Here is a 26,320-nt window from a genome sequence, read left to right as displayed (position 1 = left end):
ACTCAATAATAAAAAAGCTATGAACTGCTGAAGTATACAACCACATGGATGAATCTCAAAAAAAAAAATTGTGCTGAATAAAAAACGTCAGACCAAAAAAAAAATCATACTGGATGATTTCATTTATATATAAGTCTAGAAAATGCAAATTAATTTATAGTAATGAAAAGAAGATCAGTGGAGGCATGGGGAGAGAGACTGGGATGAGTAGGAGGGAAGGATTATGAAAGGATACGAGGTAACTTTTGTGGGTATATATTCATTATTTCGATTGTAGTGATGGTTTCATGGGTTTATCCAAGTGTCAAAACCTATCAAACCATACACTTTAAATATGTGCAGTTTATTTTATATTACTGTGATACAGCTGATTGAAAAAATTAGAAAAATCAGCCCCTCTAGAAATTATTTCTTTGAATTTCTGGTTTATGATTATATGGGGAGAGAAAAGAACAAAAATAGTTTCTCCTACTATCAGGGAGATTATAAAGGCCACAGTGGTCAAGTGCCTCAGGATCACACTTAACCTGGGGGTTAGTCTTAGGTGATCTCAGTCTGGGGACTGATGGAACCAGAGGAAATTCTTCAATCCATGTGTGAGGCTGCTCCAGTGCTAAAATAACATCTATGGTGTGTGATAAAGCTATGGATAAGTGGCTATATTGGTAGATTTATGAGATGACAACTGATTTTTAAAATGCAGTGGATAGCATTGCTGTGAGGCTGAAATGCTGAAAGCCAAAGAAATTTATGGTCATATTACTCAGGGTCAGGAAAATATTAAATCCTCCTTGGCTAGTTCTGGCTGGCTCACACCTTTCAAAAGGTGATATGGTGTGAAAAATGTTAAACCTGAAGGTGAGGCAAGTTCTGCAGATCAGGATGCTGCCAAAGAATTCAAAAATACCTGTAAAGTGTTACACAGAGAAAGGGTTATGTGGAAGAACAGGTTTTCAGTACAGATGAGACTGGCTTGTTTAACAAGTACATTGGAAAATGAACCTGTATAATGGCAAGGGGTGTTTTGGTTGATGAAAATTTTGTGGCCAGAGACTCATAGGAGTCTAACCTTGTATTTCTCCCTGGAGCAATAGTTCAGCGTTGGTAGCAACCTTATAGAACATAACTACTGCAAATAGCGAGAATCAGCTGTATGTATTTAATCACCTTTGTGTTTTTGTCTCCTACCAAATGGAATTTCTTCGCTACTTTATGTCAGTGAGTAATCCTTTTTATAACTGTTAGATATTTATTTCCCTAAACAAATTTTTGTACAACTCTGGTCTGTTCCATATGTGAACAATCAGAAATAATGGACACTTTCAGACTCTATGCATGAAAAATTAAAATATGCAGACTATAGGTAAAGATTTAAAAATTTCCTCTCTATGGCCACATCACAATCCAACCGGAAAAGTTTCTAGTAAACGCATGAGGCTGGCTTGGGTAGGGGACTGATCTTTGTAGTTGTTTTATTATTTTTAGAGGCATAGAACTCTATCATATACCTAGGGGTGGAAGAACCACAGCACTTAACACTACTGTTAGAGGCTTCCTGCATTAGAGTAAGAGTTACACATGTAGGATGTGAGGGACATGATTTAGTAGAACGTTTAATAAGGTGATTAGGTTTACTATACTTTTATTTAAAGACTTTATAAGTAAATCAGTGTTATTATTCTTGAGGTAAATTGTTATAGTTGTTTTACTTCCTTTTCTTATATTTAACACGTATTTTCTATAGTCTTGTCTTGTACAGCCATTATGTAAACAATCTATATCATAGAAAGACACAGAGGTTATTAAACAGGTAAATAAGATCACATGGTATATTAAGATGGTGAACAACTCCATTTCAGTTTTTCAAACTTAGTATTAACCATCTGCCAAGTTATAGCTGCAGAACTAGCCATATGTTTAAATCATTTCTCTTATTCAGTGTACACAGTTTAAAAAAAGTCTTTAGCTGCTATTCTCCAAAAACACTGCGGAATGAATCTCAAGATATTTTCTTATTAACACAGGACAATTATTTTGAAGGAGTTTAGTTACAGTGATTAAAAAGGAAATAACTCCTTGTATTACATTGAATACTTTTCAAGTGATGTCATTATATCTGCTTTTAGCTTTTAATTATTCATCGAATTTAGTAAAATTAGAAACTTTACATATATAATATATGTAAAACTGAAGCATACTATTTTCTTTTTCTAAAAGTTTCTTCTAATTATATATTTGGCAAGTACAGGATTTTTCATATTGAACTTGGTAAAGACTGTTAAATTGACTGTTTATACTTTATATGGAAACTTTTATTAGTCTATTGCCAAGAGCATAATGTTTGATTTATTGGCTTCTGGTTTTGCTAACTTCTGATATCATTTATAACTACGAAGAAAAATAATTAAGTTTTTTTCATTTGAGCACACCCCTGTTCATAGCAGCATTATTCACAATAGTCAGAAGGTGGAAGCAACCCAAGTGTCCATCAACAGAGGAATGGATAAACAAAATGTGGCATGTTCATACAATAGAATATTATTCAGCCTTAAAAAGGAAGGACTTTCTGACACATATTGCAACATGGATGAACCTTGAGGACATTATGCTAAGTGAAACAGGCAGTCCCCAAAAGACAAATACTGTCTGGTTCCATGTATATGAGGTGTCTAGAATAGTCAAACTCATAGAAACGAAGTAGAATGGTGGTTATCAGGGGCTGGGGAGAGGGAAAAATGGGGAATTGTTTAATGGGTATAGAGTTTCAGTTTTGCAAGATCAAAAAGTTCTAAAGATTAGAGACTGAAACTACACATGTGGCAGTAGTAGACGTTATAGTATAGGGAAACAAGGACAGGACGTTGACTGATTTCCTCATAAACTTGCTGAAAACTTCTGGTTGATCAATCTTTGAACCTCAATTTCTTCAGGGGTTTAAGGAGTAGTTTGGACTGGACAATTCTTGAGGCACCTTCTGCCTTTAACATTCTGTGATTTTGATCCGCTGCGCATGCATAGCACAGGAGAAACATGGCTGAATAGCAGTTCATTTGAAAAAGTGACATGACTTCCAAAAATGCAAATGTAAACTTAGATTAATTAATAAAAGCATAGCCCATTAGCAAATGGAGATCTGTTAAGAGGAGAGGAATCTGAGTGGAGAAGGGCCTTGGGGTCCATGGTGGATATAAATGAAGTAAGGAACTGGATGAGAGAAGACTAAAGAGGCATGATGACTCTCAATAAATATTTTAAATGCTATCCCATGGAGGAAGGACTCGTTATCATCTGTGAGTACCACTGGGCAGAGCTAAAAGCCAGGGATTAAGTTCCAGAGAGGCAAGTGCTAGGAAGTATCTAAGATTAAAGAGGCGAAAGCATAGGGAATATAGCCAATAATATTGCAGTAACTTTGTATGGTGACAGATGGTAACTAGACTTATTGTTGTGATCATTTTGTAATGTATGAAAATATCAAATCACTATGTTGTACACCTGAAACTAATATAATATTGTAAGTCAATTATACTTTAATTAAACAAAAAACTAAATAGGTAAAGGCTAGATAATATGCGTGACGGAGTTCCACATGCAGATTCTATGACTTATATTTGTCTGGAGAATGTCCCTGCAGTAAGGTCGCTGGCTACCTCCTTCTAGATCTTTCCTTCTGGTTTCACTAAGCTCTTCCTCTTTCTTATGGTTTCTCGTTTCAGAGTAAGCTTGATGTCTATCCTTAGATTTTTTTTTAAAATTTAAAATTAAGGTATAATATATACACAGTGAAATGCACAGACCTTTTTTTAAAATTTTTATTTATTTATTTATTTTTGGCTACATTGGGTCTTTGTTGCTGCATGTGGGCTTTCTCTTGCTGTGCTGAGCGGGGGCTACTCTTCATTGCAGGGCATGGACTGCTCATTCTGGTGGCTTCTCATTGCGGAGCACGGGCTCTAGGCATGCGGGCTTCAGTAGTTGTGGCATGTGGGCTTCAGTAGTTGTGGCATGCGGGCTCAGTAGTTGTGGCTTACAGGCTCTAGAGCAGAGGCTCAGTAGTTGTGGCGCATGGGCTTAGTTGCTCCGCGGCATGTGGGATCATACTGGACCAGGGCTTGAACCCATGTCCCCTGCATTGGCAGGCAGATTCTTAACCGCTGTGCCACCAGGGAAGCCCTGAAATGCACAGATCTTAAGCATATAGTTTGATGAATTTTGAAAGATATTTAACCTCCATTTAACCCACACCCTACTCAAAATATAAAACATTTTTAACACCTGAGGAAATTCCCTTGGATTGCCTTTCATTCAGTCCTTTCCCTAAGAGATAAATACTGTTCTGACTTTTATCCATGGATTATTTTCTATTCTTCATATAAAGGGAATTACATGATATGCACTCTTTTCCGCCTGACTTCTTTTACCCAATGTAGTTTTTTAGGGATCCATATTGTATAAATAGTTTGTTCTTTTTATTGCCGAGTAGTATTCCATTTTATGGCTATAGTACATTTAGTTTATCCATTCTCCTAACAGTGAATATTTGGGCTGTTTTCCACTTTTTAGCCATTTAAAGTAAAACTGTTATGAACATTTTTTAAACAAGTCTATGGACTTACGTTTTCATGTCTCTTCAGTAAATATCAAGGCATGGAATTACTGGGTCATAGTATAGGTGCATGTTTAACTTTATAAGAAATTGCCTAAGAGTTTTCCAAAGTTGTAGTATTTTACACTTCCACCAGCAATGTAGGACAGTTCCAGTTGCTCCACATCCTTACTAAAATTTTGTACTGTTAGTATTTTCAATTTTATCTATTTTAGTAGGTGTGAAATGGTATCTCAGTGTGATATACCGTTAGTTTTCACTAAATGAAACTACGTTTTTTGTGAATTTTGAAAATTCTCAGGCGGAGTTTTGACCTCTGCTAACTACAATTGCATAACATTTTGTAAGACCTTGATGGGCTGCAATTACCAGTAAGTTTGACACATAGCAAGAACAGAGAGCACAATTTTATCATAGGAGGGGGTTTGGAGAGAGCCAGGATAAATACAATGGTTTTTGTTTCAATGGATCTATAAAGCCTATGAAATTCATTGCAGTATTGTGAGGTGTGTCAGTTTCTGTACATGTGTGTCTGTGTATGTCTATGTGTGCGTGTTTGTGACTTTTTTACTAGGGAGTGAACCATGAAAGTCTAAAAGTGACCCATGATCTTCAGGAAAAAATAGTTAAGTAGGTAATTGATGCTTGGGAATATTGTTTCCAATTTTTTCTACATATACTGTTAATGTTGGATGAGCAATTTATTAATATTTGCAAGAATTTAAATAACTATAATTTATATTTGTTGTATGTTTCATCTTCTTCTCTTCTCATTTCTCTAGCTCCCTGCGGAACTAAATAAAAACACTGACCCTGCTCATCATCACGTAATGTGCTACAAAGCTTGAGATTTGCTCAGCTGCTTTAATGTGTTAGAACATAGGGCCTTGCTTTAAGGGGAGTTTCATCAACTTTTAGAAAGCTTACTGTTCATGTTTGTCTAATCCCATAAGAGTTGAATGGTCTCAGAATTTTCACTCTCCATGAAGAAATAAAAGACGGAAAAGACCCATTCGGCAGCCTGGTCCTGTGCCAATGAAGGATTACCTTCTCAATAGCCCTGGAGATAATTTTCACTTTAGCAATATTAAATTAATAGACTTGAATCGCTTGCCTTAGGAGACCATTTCAGAGAACAAATAACTGCTTGGGCTTATACCAGTTCTATATTTAAATTATAATATAAAGCGTTCTAAGCACTAAAAGCTAGATCAATCCTGATCAACGTCAGTAGCTTAGATTATCTTTGCCAACTATGTGTTACTGATCCTCTTACTCTTCAGATTTTCATTTCAAAAACAGTGAATGTTATCCCTCTCTGTAAGAGGAATCCACAAGTATTTACAGTAAAAGAAAATCTTCTTAACCTTTTAAATTTGGGTTTGAGAGTCTTCCTTGAGTTGACCATAAATTGGTGGCAAAATCTGTACTTGAGTGCAAAACAGGCCACAACAGTCTTGATTTTGTTGCAGTAAAGCAGCAGGAACCTGGCATTGCTATCTACAGTGGATACAGCATTCTCTGTATTGCCACCTAAACTTTGATCTTTTCTTCTCGGGACTGGTTTGGTGTGAGACACAAGGATTGCAGAGCCACTTTAGTTCTTATTTTATATAATTAGCATTGACCACCATCTTCTTTTTTTGGCCACTACCTTTCTGAAATCTCCTGCTTACCGTCATGTCTGCTGTCACATGACCAAAATGGTTTGCTGTAGATCTGAGAGCAAAATCCCAGATTTATATAGGCTTTCAGATTTGTGTGGATGTGAATCTTACTGTGTCACTTTTCCTTGTGCATTACAAGATTTATATTATTGCCTTTTCTTTGTTTTGCTTTCTCTTAGATTCTCAGCAGTCTAGTTTCTGGTCCATTAAAATCACGTCCTTATTACCAACTCCAAGTGTATAATCTCATTACTTATCCTTCTGGAGTTCATCATTGCCTTTGTTTCTTTTTCCTCCTTGAAATCGCACCTCAGGATCTAGAGGAATAGTTTTTTCCTCCATTCTTGTTCTTTTATTTTAGATGGATCTTTTGACCTTTGTCTAAGGGTTTTTTGCTTTAACTTATCCCAGTTACCATCATTCTCTGGGAGATTGTTTTCTTAAGACTGCTACCAATTGCTCTGTATTTCCCTCTTTTTATTGGGGTAATTTGTGTTGGAAGAAAGCATGTAATTATAAAAGGTGTGTCTTAGGTATGACTGGTGAACCTGGCACACAGCCTTGTAAAGTTAGAAATCCAATCTCATCTGTACTCCAAAGTGATAAGATGCTGGCATGTTGAATCATGCAAACAGACCTCACAAAAGACGAGTATAAAAACAAGAATGTAGCTTATTAATTTAAAATGAGAAATATAGCTAATAGAAAAATCAGGTATTTCTCTTGGCATGACTTGCCCCCCCTCTCTCTATAGGCCAACTACTTGGGATTAGTGATGATATGATTAGAGTGAGGGGTATTAGTTAAATGGACTTGATGTGTAATAGCAACCATCTTTAGGAGCTTATGGTGTCCATCTATATAACAGAAATACTCCAGCCAGGTCAGGTCTGTGCTTGTGCCTGCCTGGAAAGGTATCTTCTCTCCTGTAAGTGTTTGTATTACCATAGTGGATGTTTACCTCTGTGACAATCTTTTTTTGTGCTCTTACAGCTGCACAATCTTTTTTTGAATGACGTTTTCTTAGCTCAGTTATATCAATAATGTTGATTAGGTTATGGTCAATTCTTGCTGGCCAAAGACCATGTCTTTATATCTACTGTATTTGCTTTCTTAGTTTAATTATTGGAGGAAAATCCCAACTGCCCTTATTTTCCCCTGTGTTCTTTCATGACTTTGATAACCATCCATTTGATTACATACGGATTTGTTTTTTTGTTTTTTGTTTTTTTTTTTGTGGTACGCGGGCCTCTCACTGTTGTGGCCTCTCCCGTTGCAGAGCACAGGCTCCGGACGCGCAGGCTCAGCGGCCGTGGCTCACGGGTCCAGCCGCTCCGTGGCATGTGGGATCCTCCCGGACCGGGGCACAAACCCGCGTCCCCTGCATCGGCAGGCGGACTCTCAACCACTGTGCCACCAGGGAAGCACGGATTTGTATTTTTTAAAATGCAGGTCATGCTATATCCAGAGTATTATTTTGATATTTGCTCTGAAAATAATATGGCAAAACAATATGCATGCTTCTAATTCCCCTCCTATCTACTTCTAAGCACCTGGCAAATATCCTTTCCTATTATATTCAACATATTTCTTTCTGGAGGCATATGTATACTCTGTACATTGGGTAAAATAATGTACGTAAGGAAAACTGTAGGTTGAAACAGGAATTTGAAGCTTCAGCATTTGTAGTAATTTATGAGACGTAGCACGCCCTGTATTAGAAGCAGAGATGAGCATGTTATCATATGTGTCTCGGGATTCAAAGTATCTTAGACGAGGTAGATATACAGCTGTGCTATAGGGAGGGCAGGGGCTTCTGAGAAGTCATATTTGAGCTTTGCAAAAAGAGAGTAGAATTTTCCTGGTCAGGCTGAAGGAGCACACTGCTCCTGTGTTTGGGGAAGTTGAGTTTGGCTGTAAGTGGAATACAGGCAAGAGGTGAAGGTGATGAAGGCAGAGAGATCAACAGGTGATTCTGAAGACCTTCTCTATGCTGATGAGGGATCTTGACCTCTTCCTATAGGCAAATTGAAGCAATTGCAAATACAGAGCTAGAACTTGAGAGAGAGAGACAGAGCTGGAGACATGGATTTGGGAGAGATCGTAGATCACTGAAGCTGACTCCAATCAGAGACAGCCAGTAGATAAAGAAGAGAAATTAAGAGGTTCAGGAGGGCAAGAATCTGTTCCTTGGTGTGGTCATGGATTCTTGTTTGGGAATAAATTGAGAGACCAAAGATATCTCATGGATGTTAGGGAATATCTATGCAAAGCAGGTATTCTGGAAATCCCTGAAAGTGTCCTATTGAAAGGTGATTCTTCCAGGCAAGGGAGAACAACCAGTAAAGGGTCTCTCCACCTCCCATCCCACAACCCCTGGGTCGTGTTTGGACTACAGCCTTGCAAACATAAGTCAAGTAGTGTAATGACTTTAGTTGTAAAAAATGTCACAATAGTTATTCATTTATCATACCCTCAAGCCTCTGACACTCATTTCTTTTTATGATTTCTAAACTTTGTCATTTATTTTTGAATTCCATGCCTTGTGTTTCTTAATTTCTTTAGTCTAGTAATAAACTTTCTTTTCCATCAACTTTATTTCTTCTAACTCCTTTGCTTCTTTCTTTTGGCACCACGTTGAAAATGATCCTCACCCTTTACAGTTTTCACATGTCCATGTGTTTCTCTTTGCAACAGAGTCCTTTCCTGGTTTCAGAGCACTCTTTCAGTGTCTTTCTGTACATCTTTATATATGCTCTGTCCTTTCCCTCGCCTCCATTCAAATAACCATCCCCTCCTTTTTCTTACTTCATCTAGTAAAGCCTTGTCTAATATTTTTCCCCACTATCCCTTTTCTTAAATAATTTACTGGCCTCTGTCAATCTCTTCTTAAGTTTAAAGCTTGCTTTGAAAGAAGGCCTTCCTTAATTTATCTCACAGCACACCTTCATCAATCTTAGGTACTACTTCTGAGAAAGGAACTGTCACATTTGAACAGTTGTCCAGTTTGGGATGTACACTTCTTGAAGGAATGGATTGTTCTTTCATACTCATATATCTTTCCCATATTTTTGAATTTTTAAAATCTGTTATCTATCATGAATAGAATTCTAATTGAAAAAGATTTGAAACCAATGTTTCTAGAATTTATAGGTCCTGGTACTACACCATGTGTGCACATATATTTATCATGTGGAGAGGGTTCATAATTTTAGCTAATTCTTAAAGGTCTCCAGGATGAAAATAAACATGCTTACTTAAGACTATAAAGGTCAAGATCTTACCTTCAACTTTTGCAAGGAATAAGTTTAATTAGCTTTTTATATGAACTTAAAATAGTTGTGTATAATTGATCTCACTACTTTTCTTTTTTACCCTGTCTGGTTGGTATTAATATTACATTTTATTAACTTACAGATCACTTTCAACAAGATTTTATATTTATGTACTGTCTTCCCACAAAATTAGCTATTTTATAATGATTCTGAATGTAGCTTTACTTCAATTTGTTCTTTGAAAAAACTTATTTTTTTCAAAGAACAAAATCAGAAACAGGAAAATGGGAGCTTCTGGCAGCCTAGCAGCAAAGTGTGTAATTTTCTAGCCATTCAGCTGCCACCTGCCCTGCCACCAGAGATTCAGTCTAATTATACTCGCTGATCTGAGCCAGCCACTGAAAGAGATATGATGTATGTGAAAGGGGAGGTACTTTGAAGAGTTAAAGCAATCTTTCTTTAAAAGCTTGCTCTGTTTTTGCCTTGATGCGTGCTTTCACTGACTCTTCCTGCCCACAATGTAAACCCAGATTCCATACAAGTAGGTGACAGAGCGGAAGCTGAAGGTACTAACATTAATCACAGGAAGTTCAATTTTTCTAGCCTTCAGTTCCACCAAGTGACAGGGTGATTTTTACTTTTCTCTTCTAGAATCCTAATGTGCTGAATGATATTTAGGGTTCACACTCTCCTCAAAGTATCCAGATGTCAATCTGACAAATGACCATGTTTTCTATAAGATGCCAGGGATTGATTGGATCGTGGACACATCTGGCTTGTTTTCTTTTTTCCAGCAAAGGGGAAGGTTTGGTAAGTTCTCACCTGCCCCGGGGTCAAGGTTCTGGTTGACCCTTTGGAATCAAGTAGTGATTCTCCATTTCTAAATGTGTCAAAGGCTCCCATGGCGATCAGCTTATCTGACGTTGATATAGATACTGCATGTTTAGTTTAGTGGCTTTTCACTCAGTATTTTAATTCCTATAACTAGAATATTAGGGGAGTGATGTTACATGTATTTAGATTAAATGCATATTTGTTGGACAATCAGTTATGACTTTTGAAGCTCTATTTTATTCAGAATCTAAGTAAATTTAATTTATAATAGTGCCTCTTAAGATTCATAGAATAGGCCTTTTTAGTAAAACCATAGTATAGACAAGTTCATATCTTAGTTTAATGTCCAAGTTTCTTTTGGGACAAGTGATGGTGTTATTGCTTTATAAAATAATGCAAATTTTGTCATCCTTTGGATTAAGTTTTAAAGCTTCCTTATTTTAGGAAAATTTGGTTAATTAGCTAAGTGTCTAATTTTCCTGGAACTTTTAAGTTTAAGGCTCAAATTGTTCCAGTCTAGAAACTTGAGTCAAAACTCACTACTGCTCCTTGTTTCTGCCTCTTTTCATTTTGCTGACTTTAATGTATCATCTTTTTCCTCAAAGTATTTCTCACCTCCTCCCTATGCACTATTTTTCTAAATTACTTTGACTGTATAAATATGACTTGTTATACTTCTTATAAGAGTATTTTAATAGTAAAATCAGTGGATGTGGTAGGCAGTGCAGGATGGTGTATTAGTTTTCTAATGCTGTGTAACAAATTACCACAAACTTAGTGGTTTTGACACAATGCCCATTTATTAGCTCAGAATTCCATAGGTTAGACGTCCAGCTCAGCATGGCTATGCTCAGGGTCTCACAGGCTGAAATTAAGACATCAGCTGAAGTGAGTTCTTGCCTGGAGGGTCTGGGGGAAAATATCTTCCTCCAAGCTCATTCTTCTTGGCAGAATTCAGTTCCTTGAGGTGATAGTCGGAGGTCCCCATGTCCCTGCCTGCTGTCAGCTGGGGGCACTCTAAGCTCCTGAGGTTGCTACCTTCCTTGCCTTGTGACCTTCCCCATCACCCAACCAGGAAAGGTGCCTTGAGCTCTCCTTGGCTTCTTGGCATATTTAAGGGCTATGTGATTAGCTTAAAACCATCCAGATAATCTCCCTTTGTTAAAGACAACTGATTCAGGTCCTTAATTACATCTGCAAAAATCCCTTCATTGCAGTACGTATATTAGAGTTTGATTGTATAACTGAGAGAAGCTGTGTGTACACCAGAGGCTGAGAATTTGGAGGGACATCTTAGAATTCTGCCTGCCACAGATGGCTAACCTATCTGTCACTCCTAATTCCTTTCTGCCATACCATATGCATTATAGAAGCTGGAAAGCCACTGGTTTTCCAGGCTCCCTTCCAGGTAGGATAACTATTTGACCTGGCCAATGAACCATTAAGAGGGAATTCACCAGAAAGCAGCTGAGAAACCTTTGCTTTCCTGATAAACAGGTATTCCCAGAGCTTTTCCTTCCTGTGTGGAATATAGGAATGATTCTTTGAGCTACTTTGGCCACCTGGTGTCCATGAGGTGACAAACGTATATACCAAGCCATCTGGGTACAAGTATGCACATGTTTCTCTTGACCATCGATTGATGATGTTCTTGTTTGATAAAACAGTGCTAGGGTAGTGGAGAAAAAATATCAACAGTCCTTGAGGGCATTGTTGAGCTACTGTGTCAGGCTTAGATCTTTACACTTCCAGACTTCTTAATTTTGAGCGACAATTAATTGTGTTTACTGACAAAGCTGCTATTATTCGTGCTCAAAACACTCCTAACGATAAAAGGCAACAGGGTAAATTAATATTTATGAGTAGTTACTAAGTACCAGCCATGGTGCTAGATGTTTTATACATTATTTCACTAATATTCACAGCAATTCTGTTAGAAAGGAATTCGTATTATTCTTGTCCAGAGTTCTGCTGTCACAGAGATAGCATATGCTGGAGTACAATTTCAAGACAAATCTGCCCGGCTCCAAGTGCCCATATTTATTTCACTAAATCATGCTGCGTCTCTTAAAGGTTTAGTTCTATTCCTGACGGCTTCTCAATCCTGTTCCTTCTTAATGCTTCATCATAATAATTTTGGTATTTTGCATGCTTATAGGTACATGACAGTAGTATAAGTATTTAGAAACTTTATGCTATGGACTGAATTGTGTCCCCCTCAAATTCATATATTGAAGCCCTAACCCCCAATGTGATGGCATGTGGAGGTGAGGCCTTTGGGAGATAACTAGGTTTAGATGAGGTTATGAGGGTAGGGTCCTCGTGATGGGATTAGTACCCTTATAAGAAGAGACACCAGAGTCCCCACCCACTCCCGCCATGTGAGGACACCAGGAGAAGGTGGCTGTTTGCAAGCCAGAATGCAAACTCTCACTCACACCTCACCACGCTGGCACGCTGATCTCAACTTCCAGCCTCCATAACTGTGAGAAATGCATTTCTATTGTTTAAATCACCCAGTCCATGATATTTTGTTATGGCAGCCTGAGCACACTAAGACAGGTGATAACCTGCCAGGTCCCCCTTCTCCTGAATCAACATCCCCAAAGCCCACCCTCCACTTTGGCTGTAGTAGATGTTGACTGTACTCTTCAATCCTTGCAAACTATCAGGACTTTTTATCTTTGCTCCATAACCAGATGAATTTAAACCTTTCACTAGGGGCAGAAGAAATTGCTGAAGGCAAGAAAAAGTATTTAGATTATCTATCTTTCCAGAAAATTTATGTCTGCCTGGGGACTATTCTTCCAAGTTAGTCCCTGGGAGAGGTCTCTAGCCACTGTGGGCATTTTAAGTGGGTGTAACTCACTTCTGTAAACACCTGATCTCTGCCCCTTAGACCACTCTATTATTCATGTTTCTTCTAAAGGAAGATCTCTGGGGTCATGAAACTTCAATCTAAATCTTGAACTTATCATAGCTCTGTCATCCTTGCAGTATATCCTCAGAAAGCACCAAGCAATGTGTATATACATTATCATTAGCTAAAGCATTGAACTGCAACCCCTACTTTATCTTTTACTCCAGTGAAGCTGGTCTAAACCACAAGTGAGCCTCAAGAACATTTTTACCTTCATTCTATAATGGACCAGACTAAAAGGAGAAAAGGCTTTCTCCTCCCACTAGATACATATATGATTTTGCCCTTAGTTTCCACTCAAAAAACGGGGAGAGAAAATTGGGAAAGAAGAAAAGGGGAACTTCATCTCACATTGGTGGAAGTGCCCCATTTGTGTCTCCTGCCTTTAACACCACTCTGGTCCCATAAGGCTTCCTTATTAAAAGGTATTATTATTCCACCCTCCTCCTTAACTTCCTCAACTCATCTTAGAAAGAGCTCTGTGGAGAAAAATGGAAACAGGTCCCTCCAAAAGAGTGGTTCTATTAAAGTTCAATGTATAATTCCACTTACTAAAAGCTGTACCTCCATAGAATCTGGCCTCATGGTCTCCTTAGAACTACATTTTGTTCATCTTTTCAAGAGGAGAAGTTCAGACGTAGAAGTGAGGAGTAAAGAAAAATTTGGGCTCCCACTTCTGCAGTGGTTTTCAAAGTCTTTAGCCACATACACTTTATTCTAATAAAACCTTACCTGGACTCCCATTTTTACAACTCTAATAAATTCAGAGATTCTCTGGTTGAACAAAGGAGTAGGCGGTAGCCTAGGTAGTTGGAGCACTGTTGGAAATAACTGACTTAGAGGTTAGAAGATGTGACCAATATCTCCTGGTCCAGGCCCATACTCCTAACATGCAGGTAGAAAATAGGTCATGGGGATGGAGAGAAGACTGGGCCTGAACTTTAGCAAGTCCACAGCTATCTTTTGTCTTATTCACTTTGACAGTTGGCGTGTACCATGTATAGGCAGAAGCTAAGTCCTGTTGAGCTGGTACATGAAACCTTTTTCTGCTGCATAAAATGTCTTCATTCAAGAGGTTTATGGTTTCTAGACAGCAATCCTGACCTGCTTCAGTCAACGCAGGAGAAAAAAGATAGGTGCAAGATACTCCAATTAGGCTCCAGCATCTCCTTCGTCTGTACCCTTATACATACTATAAGGAGAACCAAACTCAAGTTATTTTTTAAGAATCAGAATTTCAGAAAGCCTGACTGTGAGTTTCTTAGGGTCACAGAGCTTTCCTGGTGCCCAGGGCAGAGGATGAAGAGACCAGTGTTATCTGCTCAGTCCACTTCCAGGTTTCTTTTACAACCTCTGATGATCTGTTGATTTTCTTGGTATCAGGTCTGTTTCTGCACATGAGTAATTGGGGACAGAGGCTGACCCTGCTGTTGTATAGAAGTAATTGATGACAGTAAATTTATCCCTTTGTGTTGCTCAGGTATAGAGAGTTCTTTATTTCACACTACATCATAAATTACCCACCTACAGCCAGGTTCTGAAATTGTCTTTTCCAACTTCAGTTAAAGTTCATGGAGTTTGATGTGTGGATTTAGTATAGGATTAATTCCAGAGCCATGACCTTAGACCTTCTTACACATGGGTATTTCATGTATGGCATTTCCTATTAAGATAGAATCTGATTAGAACATAGATGCTTCTCCAGAGAAACATTGGAGAAACAATGTTTGGTTGCAGAAGCAATCCTCAGATACATGTCTCAATTACCACTAAGCCCCCTCCTTCCAAAGCCCTATTGATGTGGACTGTTTTTGCTTTTTCTTTTGATTATAATTTATTTAACTTTGATTTTTGTGCCACTTTATATTTAACCAGTCATATGTAAAAATATTCAGTTAAAGGAACCATGTGAAAATGTACCCAAAATAAAAGGACAAGCCCACATTTAAAGTTGTGAATTAGAAGAAAGAATACATAGACTGGAACTAGTGAACACTTGAAACAAAACCCTATCCCATGGTTCCCTCTTCCAAGGCCAGATTCATAATTCCTAGGAACCTAGCCTAGTTTTGACCACCCTCAGCTCAGTTTTCCAGTGTTGCCCTTACCACTGCTGCTATTGACACTAAGTATAATCCCTGTCTCTGCTTAGATAATTGGTGTCCCAGTTATTTCTTTGCTCATCATTCTGTTGTTTTTGTGGATACGCTGAAAAGAAGAAACAGTTTAGTCCCAAATCTATAATCACAAACATGCTTGTCTCACATAGAATTTAGGTATTTAAATGTTTGTGTATATGCCAGGTATAGGAACCAAAACGAAAAATTAGAATCTTGGAGGTTACCTGGGAAATGTTTCTTTCAATTTGAAATGCTCTGACTCTGATGGGAATGTTGAAGTCCTGAAAACAGAAAGTAAATTCACTAGTAAGTTGGAATTTCCAATTTGTTTGTGAACAGTCTAATTTTATGTACTAAAGAGGTTATAAATTTCTTTAGAATGCTCTGTGACATTCAGTAGTCAGTGACAGAGAGCAGTAGACATGAGTAATGGGCAAGGAAAGCATGATTGCCAAGAAGTAACTAAAATAGACAGTAAAGGAAATGTCCATGTTGCAAGGACTTTGGGGCCCGTAGGGAGAGATCTGCAGAACTCTCGTGGTTCAGCAAGGTCTTGACGACCCCGGATGGAAAGGGAGAGTTGAAATAAGATTTATTCTAGATTTCAAGTCCTCTGTGGCATGAGGGAAAGAAGGAGTGAGAAAGAAGCCAAAAGAAAAACTATGAGGTAATTACATACATACCTTAGTGGAATAATTGCTAGAAATGCAAAGGGGTTGCCTGTGTGTAGCAAGGTGATGCAGCATTGGGCTTACACTTTAAATAAAACATCTCTGGATCCTATCTCTGTGCCCTTTCCTTTCCAAAAGTCCTTCAACAAGTAGCTTAGCCATTGTAACTATCAGTTTCTTCACCTGTAAAACAGTGGTAAAAATGGTACCTATCTAATAGGGTTATTTAAAGATTAAGTGTTAATGAATATAAAGTGCTGGCCCATGTAAATGTTCTATATATGTGAATTGATACTTATTAATAATTATTGTTCTAATTCTAATTATTTTAATTCACTCCCACATCAAACTTTGGGATCAGTCCTATAACAAGGGCTGCCGGGACCCTCTGCCAATAGTCTCAAGTTCAGCACCAGTCTTACTGCAGGTTCTGCTTGAATTACTTTGTCCATTCATGCATTTATTCATTCAACAGATGTTTATTGACTCTCTGCCCCTGAGGGAATTGTATTCTAGTAGAGAATATTATTATAAACAAGAAACATATTAACAGGCCAGATAATTTTGGCGAATGATAAAGACTATGAAGAAAAGTCAAGTGAAGGAACCAAAGGTGGGTGGAGTTGGGGAGACTGCTGGGAAGTATGGTCAGGGAAGGCCTTTCTCAGCAGACGGCATTTGAACAGAGACCTGCATGAGGAGATGGAGACACCACGGGAAGATATTTTAGGAAAAAATTCCAAGTAGAGGAAATGGTAGAAATAAAAGCAGAGAGATGAGAAAGACTTTGGTATATTCGAGTTTCAGAGCTTCAGAATCAATACCGGAGTACCTAGACCACAGGGAACAAGGATGCTTCTGGGATGAGAAGGGGCTGGTGAGGCTGGGAGGGCAGATCGCCAAGGCCCTGAAAGCTGGGGTGAGAGGTTTGGGTGGTTTTATCCAACTGCCTAATTAAGTTGCTGCTTGATCACCACAAAAAGCCACTCAAACTGGTATTATCTTTAGACAAGCCTTTACCAATATTTTTGGAGGGTGAGAACTGGAATACAAGTGTTATTTTAATATAGGGCCTTCATTATTTTAGTGCTTTCAATAACCTACCATATAAGAAGGTAGCAAATTTAGGAACATTAAGTTTTTCAGGATCCCTGTTGATCTCTCCTAAGGGGCCCAATGCCTCAGCCACCTTCCTCTGAACCATCAACACCTTTCTCCTGGGCCATAGGAGCTGTCTGCCACTGCCTCTGTTGATTTATCAGATATACAGAAGATCATCTGGGGTTTTCACTCAAGCTGCAGGCATAGGCCTGAGTTAACTCCTAATGCCAGAAGGATTTTTGTTGTTAACAAGATACTTGCATTCAGTTTCAGACTTTCCACTGACCTCCCCAAAGTGAATTTAACCTATATATTCTGATCCAAGGATCCAAAACCAAAAAAAATTATCCTGAAGGAACACTTATGTGCTCTAGTAAAGAAGTATAATGATGAAAAAAACATTATTCTGTAGACCAGAGGAGCCCAAATGTGAACCCAAAATGAGGTCAGTCCCTGCATTCACTTTGTATCCAGAGGCCTGGTGACCCATCCTTTAGAAGTCCTATTCACTGAGATGCAGGATTCACTCCTGGGCCTTCCTAAGGTCCAGTAGTACTTTCTCATCAAAATTTATGAACCTAGCTTCAAGTTATTCTCATTAGACGTCCAGGATTAGATTTACCCCTTAAATCTGAGAAGCCTGCCTCTAAGCCAAAGACATCATTCCTTCTCATTCAACACAGACTTACTTGGTACGTATTATGTGCTGTCGTACACAGATGTGTTAGATGTTCAGGTAATAGCACTTAACATTATAGCCCAGACCTGGTCGTCTCTGTGGTAAAGTAAGTGCGGAAGTCCCAAAGCTCCAGAGAGCTGACAGTGCTGTGAGTGCACAGAGCAGCATGTTAACACAGACGGTGGGTCTATGCTGGGAGCTGGGTGAGGAATAGAATTTAGCCACATGTGAGGTGTTGTATTGGGAGGGAGCTGAAACTGCGGGCAGGTTGTATAATTCTGTGGTGATGACAACATGAATCTCTCTGTATATTATTTGAGGAATTACGTTATTTTTAAAAGAAAATTCTTTAGATAAAACAATTTACAAAGTGATTGAGAGGCAACTTCTTTGTCTCCTGTAAAGTTACCCTCAAGATCTCAAAAGGCTTATGGTAGATTGTATTCCTGGCCCCAGGAATCTGTGGCTTTTGCTGTGTGACACTGCTGTCCCTCCCACTAAATGTAAAGTGAACTCCCACCTTGACTTTCTGCTTACCCTGTGACTTACTTGACCCATAAGCTGTTAGCAGATATGCAAGCAAAAGCTTGAAATGGACTCACATGATTGAGTTTGCCTTCTTGCACTTTTGCTATCCCCATGAGAAGAACCTCCCCTGGGTAGATGCTGCCTATTCAGCATGGTCCCAGAATGAACATACACAGAGCTGCCCTGATCCAACTTGTAATGAGAAAATAAGCCTAGACCCAAGGAAAACTTAAAGCGGAGCTGACCAGTTTAGCCAGAGCAGATCAGTAAGCCCCTAGCTGAACCACAAATACTTAAGTAAGAGTAAAGATTGCTGTTTTAAGCCAGTGAATTTTGAGTGGGTTTTGCATAGCATCATGTGGTAATAACTGACTAATGCAGAGCACAACTACTAAAAAGCTCACACCAGTGATAGTCCTGCATTTCTGTGTTAGGATTCCTGACTTACTCTTTTTTCTGTCTGGAGCTACATTTGCTGGTTTGTATCCTGGTTTCCTTATACTTGTGGCTGAACACACCCTATCCCCAGTAAAAATAGCTTCTTTACCTTTTACAATTATCCTTTGCCTGGACAACAGCATGACTGCATAGGCCCCTAAGTCATTGATTAATCCTGTGCCCTCATGCTATTCACATGTCCTCTTTATGACCTCTCCTGCCTATGGATATGGACTGACCTTCAACTTCCATCTCCGTTTAATTATTCCTAGAAGAAATGATTTGATATCTTTCTTTCAAGTTATGCATTAGAGGTTGTGCTCGTCTACTTATAAAAAGAAGCAATTAGGACACAGATATATACAGAGGGAAAACCATGTGAACACAGTTAGAAGACAGTCATCTAAAAGCCCAAGAGAGCAACCTTAGAAGAAATCAACTCTGCTAATATCTTGATCTCTGACTTCTAGCCTCTAGAACTGTGAGAATATAAATTTTTATTGTTTAAACTGCCCAGTCTGGGGCTTCCCTGGTGGCGCAGTGGTTGAGAGTCCGCCTGCCGATGCAGGGGACACGGGTTCGTGCCCCGGTCTGGGAGGATCCCACGTGCCGCGGAGCGGCTGGGCCCGTGAGCCATGGCCGCTGAGCTTGCGCGTCCGGAGCCTGTGTTCCACAACGGAAGAGGCCACAACAGTGAGAGGCCTGCGTACCACAAAAAAAGAAAAAAAAAAAAAAAAAAACTCAATAAACTACCCAGTCTGTGGTACTTTGTTATGCCAGCTCTAGCAAACCAATACACTGAAAAAGGTGATAAACTAGGATGAGCGCATTTTTTTTTTAAAGTACTCAAAGGGCTGCCTGCCAATGCGGGGGATGCAGGTTCGAGCCCTGGTCTGGGAGGATCCCACATGCCGCGGAGCGACTGGGCCCGTGAGCCACAACTACTGAGCCTGCGCGTCTGGAGCTTGTGCTCCGCAACAAGAGAGGCCGCGACAGTGAGAGGCCAGCGCACCACGATGGGGAGTGGTCCCCGCTCACCGCAACTAGAGAAAGCCCTCGCACAGAAACGAAGACCCAACACACACAAAAATAAAATAAATAAATAAATACAATTTTAAAAAAAGAAGCAAAAAAAAAAAGTACTCAAAGCACTATGAAAACACAAAGGAGGTATTTTTAGGAGTTAGGGGAAAGAAGGAAGAAGAGAAATCTATAGAAATGGTAATATTTTGAATTTTAAATGATGAATAAGATGGTATTAAGTAGAAAATATTTCAGGTAGAATGAAAAGCATGGAAATACAGGAAGATATGATGAATCATGGAATATTTAGGTAAATGTAAATTGTTTGGTAAAGCTGGAAATGTAAGGAGATAAGCAAAAATAACTACCACAGACGTCTTATGCAGATAGTTCATACTTAAAGAGAGCATGCACTCTTTCCCTAGAACATATAAATTATCTACCATATAAAATAATTTTTGTAACAAAGAGTGATTTCTTCACATTCTATTTCAATTGGACCCCTAGTGTCAAATAGCTTGGCAGCTTGATTCCAATATCTAGCTGCAAAGCTTCTGGAGGAAGATTGATATTCCTGAATTTCTATCAATGTATTCTTACCACCACATAATCATTGCACCAAATATTCTTCCGTTTTATAGGCTATCTAACTAGCTCCCAAAGATAAAAGCTCTGAATTAGTTACAGAGGTTGTAACATCAGAAAACTTGGGTACTATTTACCATCAAACTGAGCCAGAGAAATTTTTTTTTTTTTTTTTTCCTTTAGAAGGGCTGGGAATCCATGATTGTTTGGGGTTGTACTGATGCAGGTGAAAAGAGTGGCTGAAGCATTGAGCCTGTAGAAGAAGGAAGATGAGTGAATTTCTGTTATTGGGCTTCTCTCCAAGTTGGCAAAATCAAACAGCCATGTGCCAGATGTACACGGCTGCTGTTGGGCCATCTGCAGCTTGCTTTTGTGCCATATGCCACTTTTACATTCTGTTGACTGGGGTATCAGAGGCAAAATTCACAATGCAATTGTTTTTGCATTATTCTTGTAAATTTAATCAGAAAAAAAAAAAAGAACTGATACCCAGCTAGGCTAGGGAGTGAGCATAGCATAGATGGTACAGAGATAAGTACTGCTAGGATTGCTTCAGGGTCTTAACTCAAAAGCCAGGAGCACCCTTTGACTACACTTTGAGAAAACAAATGACAAAGAGGTGCTGTGATCCTGACTCTTTGGTGGCCTTGTTAACTTTGAGTCCTCTTTGAGGCCATTTTTTTACTTTTTCTTTTTTTTCCTCTAATTTGTTCCACTTTACTTTTTCCCTTGTCTATGGATAGCAACCCTACTACATACACTAAATAAAAACCTAGCCAATTATTTCCTCTTTATTGAAAATGGGCTGTAGTTGTGGTTTTATATTTCTGAGTTGTTGTCCTACCTGGCACAGTAGTACAACATTAGCAAAAAAAGATTGCAATTTGAATTCAATAGTTAATATAATAATACCACTGACAGGTTATAAGCAAGGAAAGTGGATTATGATATGCTTATATATCATACCCAGAAAATAATTTCTTGGTTTTTTCCCAGACTTTTACAAGACTGTCAGCCATTCGTGACCATATATTAATATGTTTACTTTTTGGCAGCTTGGAATCTAGTTGAGACTGAACTCTAGTCAACACTTTTCTGAATCAAAGCTTAGAGTCTTAATTAAGCTAACAAATGACTACACTTCTTAACTGAAGTGGTCATGACACTCCACTATTTCTAGCAGCTGGTATTCTTATTTCAGATATAGCATGTATATACACTGTGACAGTATATAAACCAGCAGTACACCTAAAATCAAGGAGGCCTGTTCTTTTTTAAAATTTTGTGAATATTGTATTATTACGTTGAAGTATGCATGGAAAAAGTAAACCTCGGAGGCCTCAAAGATATATGAATAGCTGACATAAGGGAAAGAAAGTCAGAGGAAGTAGTATGGAAACTATATTAAATCTATATTGTTTAATTAGAGCTAATTTAATGTTTTAGCTCTATTTTAGGGATTTTTTTTTCTCTGCGTGTTTTAATAAGTGTTCTTAGTGACCAAACTGATTACAGTTTGTAATGTTTAGCATATTCATATCAGTCTAAACTGCCACTGATGTTAGATTATGTTTTAAACTTAAAAATGATCATGAAGAGACACTTTCAGATGTTTGGCATTTAAACTTTGGGTTGAGAGCTATTCTGTGATATCCTGATGGACTGGTTCTGTTAGAAAAATTGCAGGCTTTTATAGACCATGAGCCTAACCTAGGATGGTGATGGGGTTCTTTGTGAGCGACTAAGTTCAGATTCCTCATCTGAAAAATTAGCAGGCTGGAGCAATTTATACCTAAGGTCCAATTCAGCTCTTAGAGTGTATGGTTATCACTTGTAGTATTTGGTTTTCCATCCCATGGCTATCTTCACTAACACGGAAAATTGAGAACAGATTATACGTAAAGGTCAGCAGCATCCATGGAAAATTGAGAGGAATATGAGGGAACATTACTGAGGCTTGAATATATTCCAGGAAGTGGCCATAGATGCTCTTCACATATTGTGTCTATAATCCCCTCAGCATACATATTAGAGTTCATTATTAGATTAAACCACATGAAATTGCCTTCTTCATAGATCAAAAACTGTTGACTATCAGCAATTCCATATGGGCCATCCTGAATGTTATTCTCTCTATTTTACAGATCAAAACACTGAGACCTAGAGAAGATAAGTAACTTGCCCAGCTGCACAGCTAGTAAGTGGCCAACCTGGAATTTAAACCCTATCCACATTTTAAAATACTATGTAAAACATTGCTTCTAAAAGCTAGATAAATGTAGTTTATTATGAGCTATTTCTATTTGCACGTAAATAATACCCTAAAACCTTTTCAACTTGTATTTTTAATGGGTTAAATGTGCCCCACCACATAATTTTTCTTGCTAGAAAGCCCCCTACTTCTTCTATTCTAATATGCTGTGTATTAACTTTTGACAAGGAACTGTAGAAATACAGCTACTGTATCTCAAATGCCCACAGTTAGCATATTAATAATGTAGAGTTAACTTTGCATATAAGGTGGCAAAATAAGTACCAATTCTTTCAATGTATTTGTTTTAGTCTTAAGCTTAAATTTGACCTATGGTCCTTTATTAGAGATTTTGTGTTTGTGTGTGAGGGAGGGTATCATTCTGGTTTTGGAAACATGCATTTTTTTCCTTATGACTAGTTTCTTGTATTATTATTTTTTTAATTTTAGTGAGAACACTTAAGATCTACCATCTTAACAAACTTTTAAGTACATAATACAGTGTTGTTAACCACAAGCGCAGTGTCGTATAGCAGAGCTCTAGAATAGATTCATCCCATATTATCGAAACTATACCCAATAAACAGCAATTCTCTAGTTTCTTACACATGTTTTTTGTTGTTGTTTGTGCATATTTACTGTGACTTATCTATGATTAGCAGATGTTGGGTGCAGTTTCATGGGGTGGGCAAAGCAGGCAGGCTCTATATGGCTAAAAATATGCTCATTGGGGCTGTATTTAAAGCCAATGCATGTGTCAGAATTTGAGTTTGGCAGGCTTTCGCATAACAGTCCTAGCCTGCTGTGAGGAAGTAAACAACATAGAAGCCAATGTACACAGGCCATCTTTGGCCCATTTATATAACAGTGTGTTACCCAGGTATGGAGCTGTAGGGAAAGAAAGCATGGCACAGCAGCCACTGATGAAATAGCAGTTGTTCTTCAGCCATCACTGTGCTGCCAGCGCACAAAGGAAAAAGGACACCTCTCAGAAGTCAGGAACCATCCCTTTAGTCGTAGTTTCTTTTCTGTTCTCTTGTGATCCTATGAGATGTGGTCAGTGCCCTTATTTACTCAGCGCCAGGTATGTGCCATGCATAGTGCTGTGGACTTGCATAACCAGAACTGTTCTTGGTACATAACAGGTGCTCAACAAATATTTTTTGAATAAATAAATTATCCTTAATATTCACAACCATATTAGAAGGTAGATATTGTTATACTTGTTTCACACATTAGGGGCCCACCTTCCTAAGGCAATTTGAGATACAACAGCTGTATTTCTACAGTTCTTTGTCAAAAGTTAATATATAGCATATTAGAATAGAAAAAGCAGAGGCTTTCTAGTAAGAAAAATTGCCTGGTGGGGCACATTTATCCCATTAAAAAGATAATTTGAAAAGGCTTTTAGGGTCTTATTTACATGCAGATAGAAATAGGTAACAACAAAGTATGTTTATCTAGTTTATAAAAGCAGTGCTTTATATAGTATTTAAAGTGTGGACTGGTTTAAATTCTAGGTCGGATAAGTTCAGTGCCTCTCTGCTGTGGACAAAGCAGTGATACAGAAAGCATGTGGTAGGAAGATGATGTCCCCCTTAAGCTGATGGCAAAAAAGAGGACTGAGGCCTCACATACACAGTCAACTATGCTCCAAACAGCTTCGGGTCTCTGTCCTCATTTCCTCTCATATTCAAGCAGGCAACACTGTGTTGGGGGAAAAGTCAAACTACATTTTGGAATCAGACCTGAATTTAAATCTTGATTTGTCACATGGTATAAATAACCTATTGTGTCTTCAGTATGAGAACCTGTAAAATGGGACCAATAATACACATCTCACAGTGTAGCTTTGAGAATAAAATTTAAAAATGTCACTAGAGCATCTAGCAGATGATCCGGCTCGTAGTTAAATGCTCAACAAATGTTAGTTTCCACCCCTACTTTTTGAGGCTACGTTTTCTACGTCAAGGCTTCCCCTGATGTTCATTTTACTATAATTTTGCCAGTATAGAAATATTCAGAGTGGAGGTAGTTGAACAAAGTGGTTTGCTTCTCCCTAGCCTTCTTTTCTTTTACCAGGCATAGTCCTAGAAATGGGTTTAACTTTAACATTTCCTCAGAAGCCATAATGTCCAGCAATAAGATGAATTAGGATGCTTGGCTATTCTTCTCATCGAAAAACACAATAGAAGCTGGGAAGAAAAAAAAAAAAAAAACTGGCATGGAAGAAGAGAGGTCCGTGCACATGTAGGGACCTAGAAAGTCCCACTCTTTCTTCATGTGACATAAGCGGGCTGTTTTGGGGGTGAGTGAAAAGCTTGGCACAAGTTGAGGTGCTTCCTCCCAATGAAAATATGCTGCCTTTGAGAAGGTGTCACCAGGTAGAGTTCATGGCTCCAGAAGAATACACACCAGACATCTTTATCCTCTGTTAGAAAGTACTTGTAATACGATTCATATTAATATTTATTTATTCATTTGGAGAAATGTTTTGCTCTTTGTTTTTATATTTCTGGATGCTACATTTATTTTTTTCTCTTTGAAAATTCTAATGACCATCTGCAGCTCTGGGAACTAGAGAAGTTATTATGACAGCTATATTTCAGATTCGGTTAAGATTACTGGTAAAGTGCATGCATTAGCTTTTAAAAATTTGGGGCAGATTCTAACAACTATATACTAGCTTTTAAAACAAAATGTGTCCCTCTTAAATGCTGGAAATGTCTCAAACAAAGGCAAGAATATGAAATCTGTTCAGCATGTTTCTTTGAGAATATTTTTCAGGAAATAAAACCTTAACTTCACTTAATTAACTTTGGTTGGAACAGAACCATGTTTTTTTCTCCAGTAGTTAGCTTTCTTCACTGTTCTACAGCCACTAACACTAATGATCAACTCATTCTTCTGGAAACATTTTTCTTCCCTGATCTGAGTTCTCTATCCTAGAATGACTGTTTTTCTATTCTCTAATTCTTTTTCCCCTGTTTTCTTTGTTGCTTTTTCCTCCTCCAAAAGTGTATCTTCCTGTCTTTAATTCTATTCTCTCCTTTCTATATTCTCTGTTCCTTAGTGAGCTCACATACTCACATGACTTCAATAACTTATCCCTAAGTACATGATTTTCAAATATCACCCTCAAATAACAACCATGCTTTCTAGTTCTAGTCTACATTTCCAATTCTTTGATTGACAGCACCCCAGAAGTTTCAGTGGCACCCTAATGAAATCATTCCCATTTTTTGATACTGGCATTAAGAAATAAAACTAAAAATCTTAGCTCCATGTTTGATTCCTTCTTTTCCCACTCTACTTTTAGTAATTCAGTTATATTCTGTCAAAACTTTTAATCTCTTCTTCCTTTTCATTACAATCATTATATTTCATCAATTCTGACATCCATATTTGTTCAAATGTTAACATCTCTGAAACTAGAGTGTGTCCTACAATTAATGGTGTATTTGGACTTTTGTAGTTTAATTAGCAGTGCTTTCTGTTATTTCAGAATACTACATAAAATAATGATGTATCTTATAAGCGACTTGATGTCCCATTTTTTATAAACTCCTATTTACCACTCTCTTGAATTTTGGTAATTGTTTTCTCAAACTCCAATTATTCT

This window comes from Pseudorca crassidens, chromosome 13 (assembly GCF_039906515.1).
Source record: "Pseudorca crassidens isolate mPseCra1 chromosome 13, mPseCra1.hap1, whole genome shotgun sequence".
Lineage (NCBI taxonomy): Eukaryota > Metazoa > Chordata > Mammalia > Artiodactyla > Delphinidae > Pseudorca > Pseudorca crassidens.
This window is presented reverse-complemented; position numbering follows the sequence as displayed.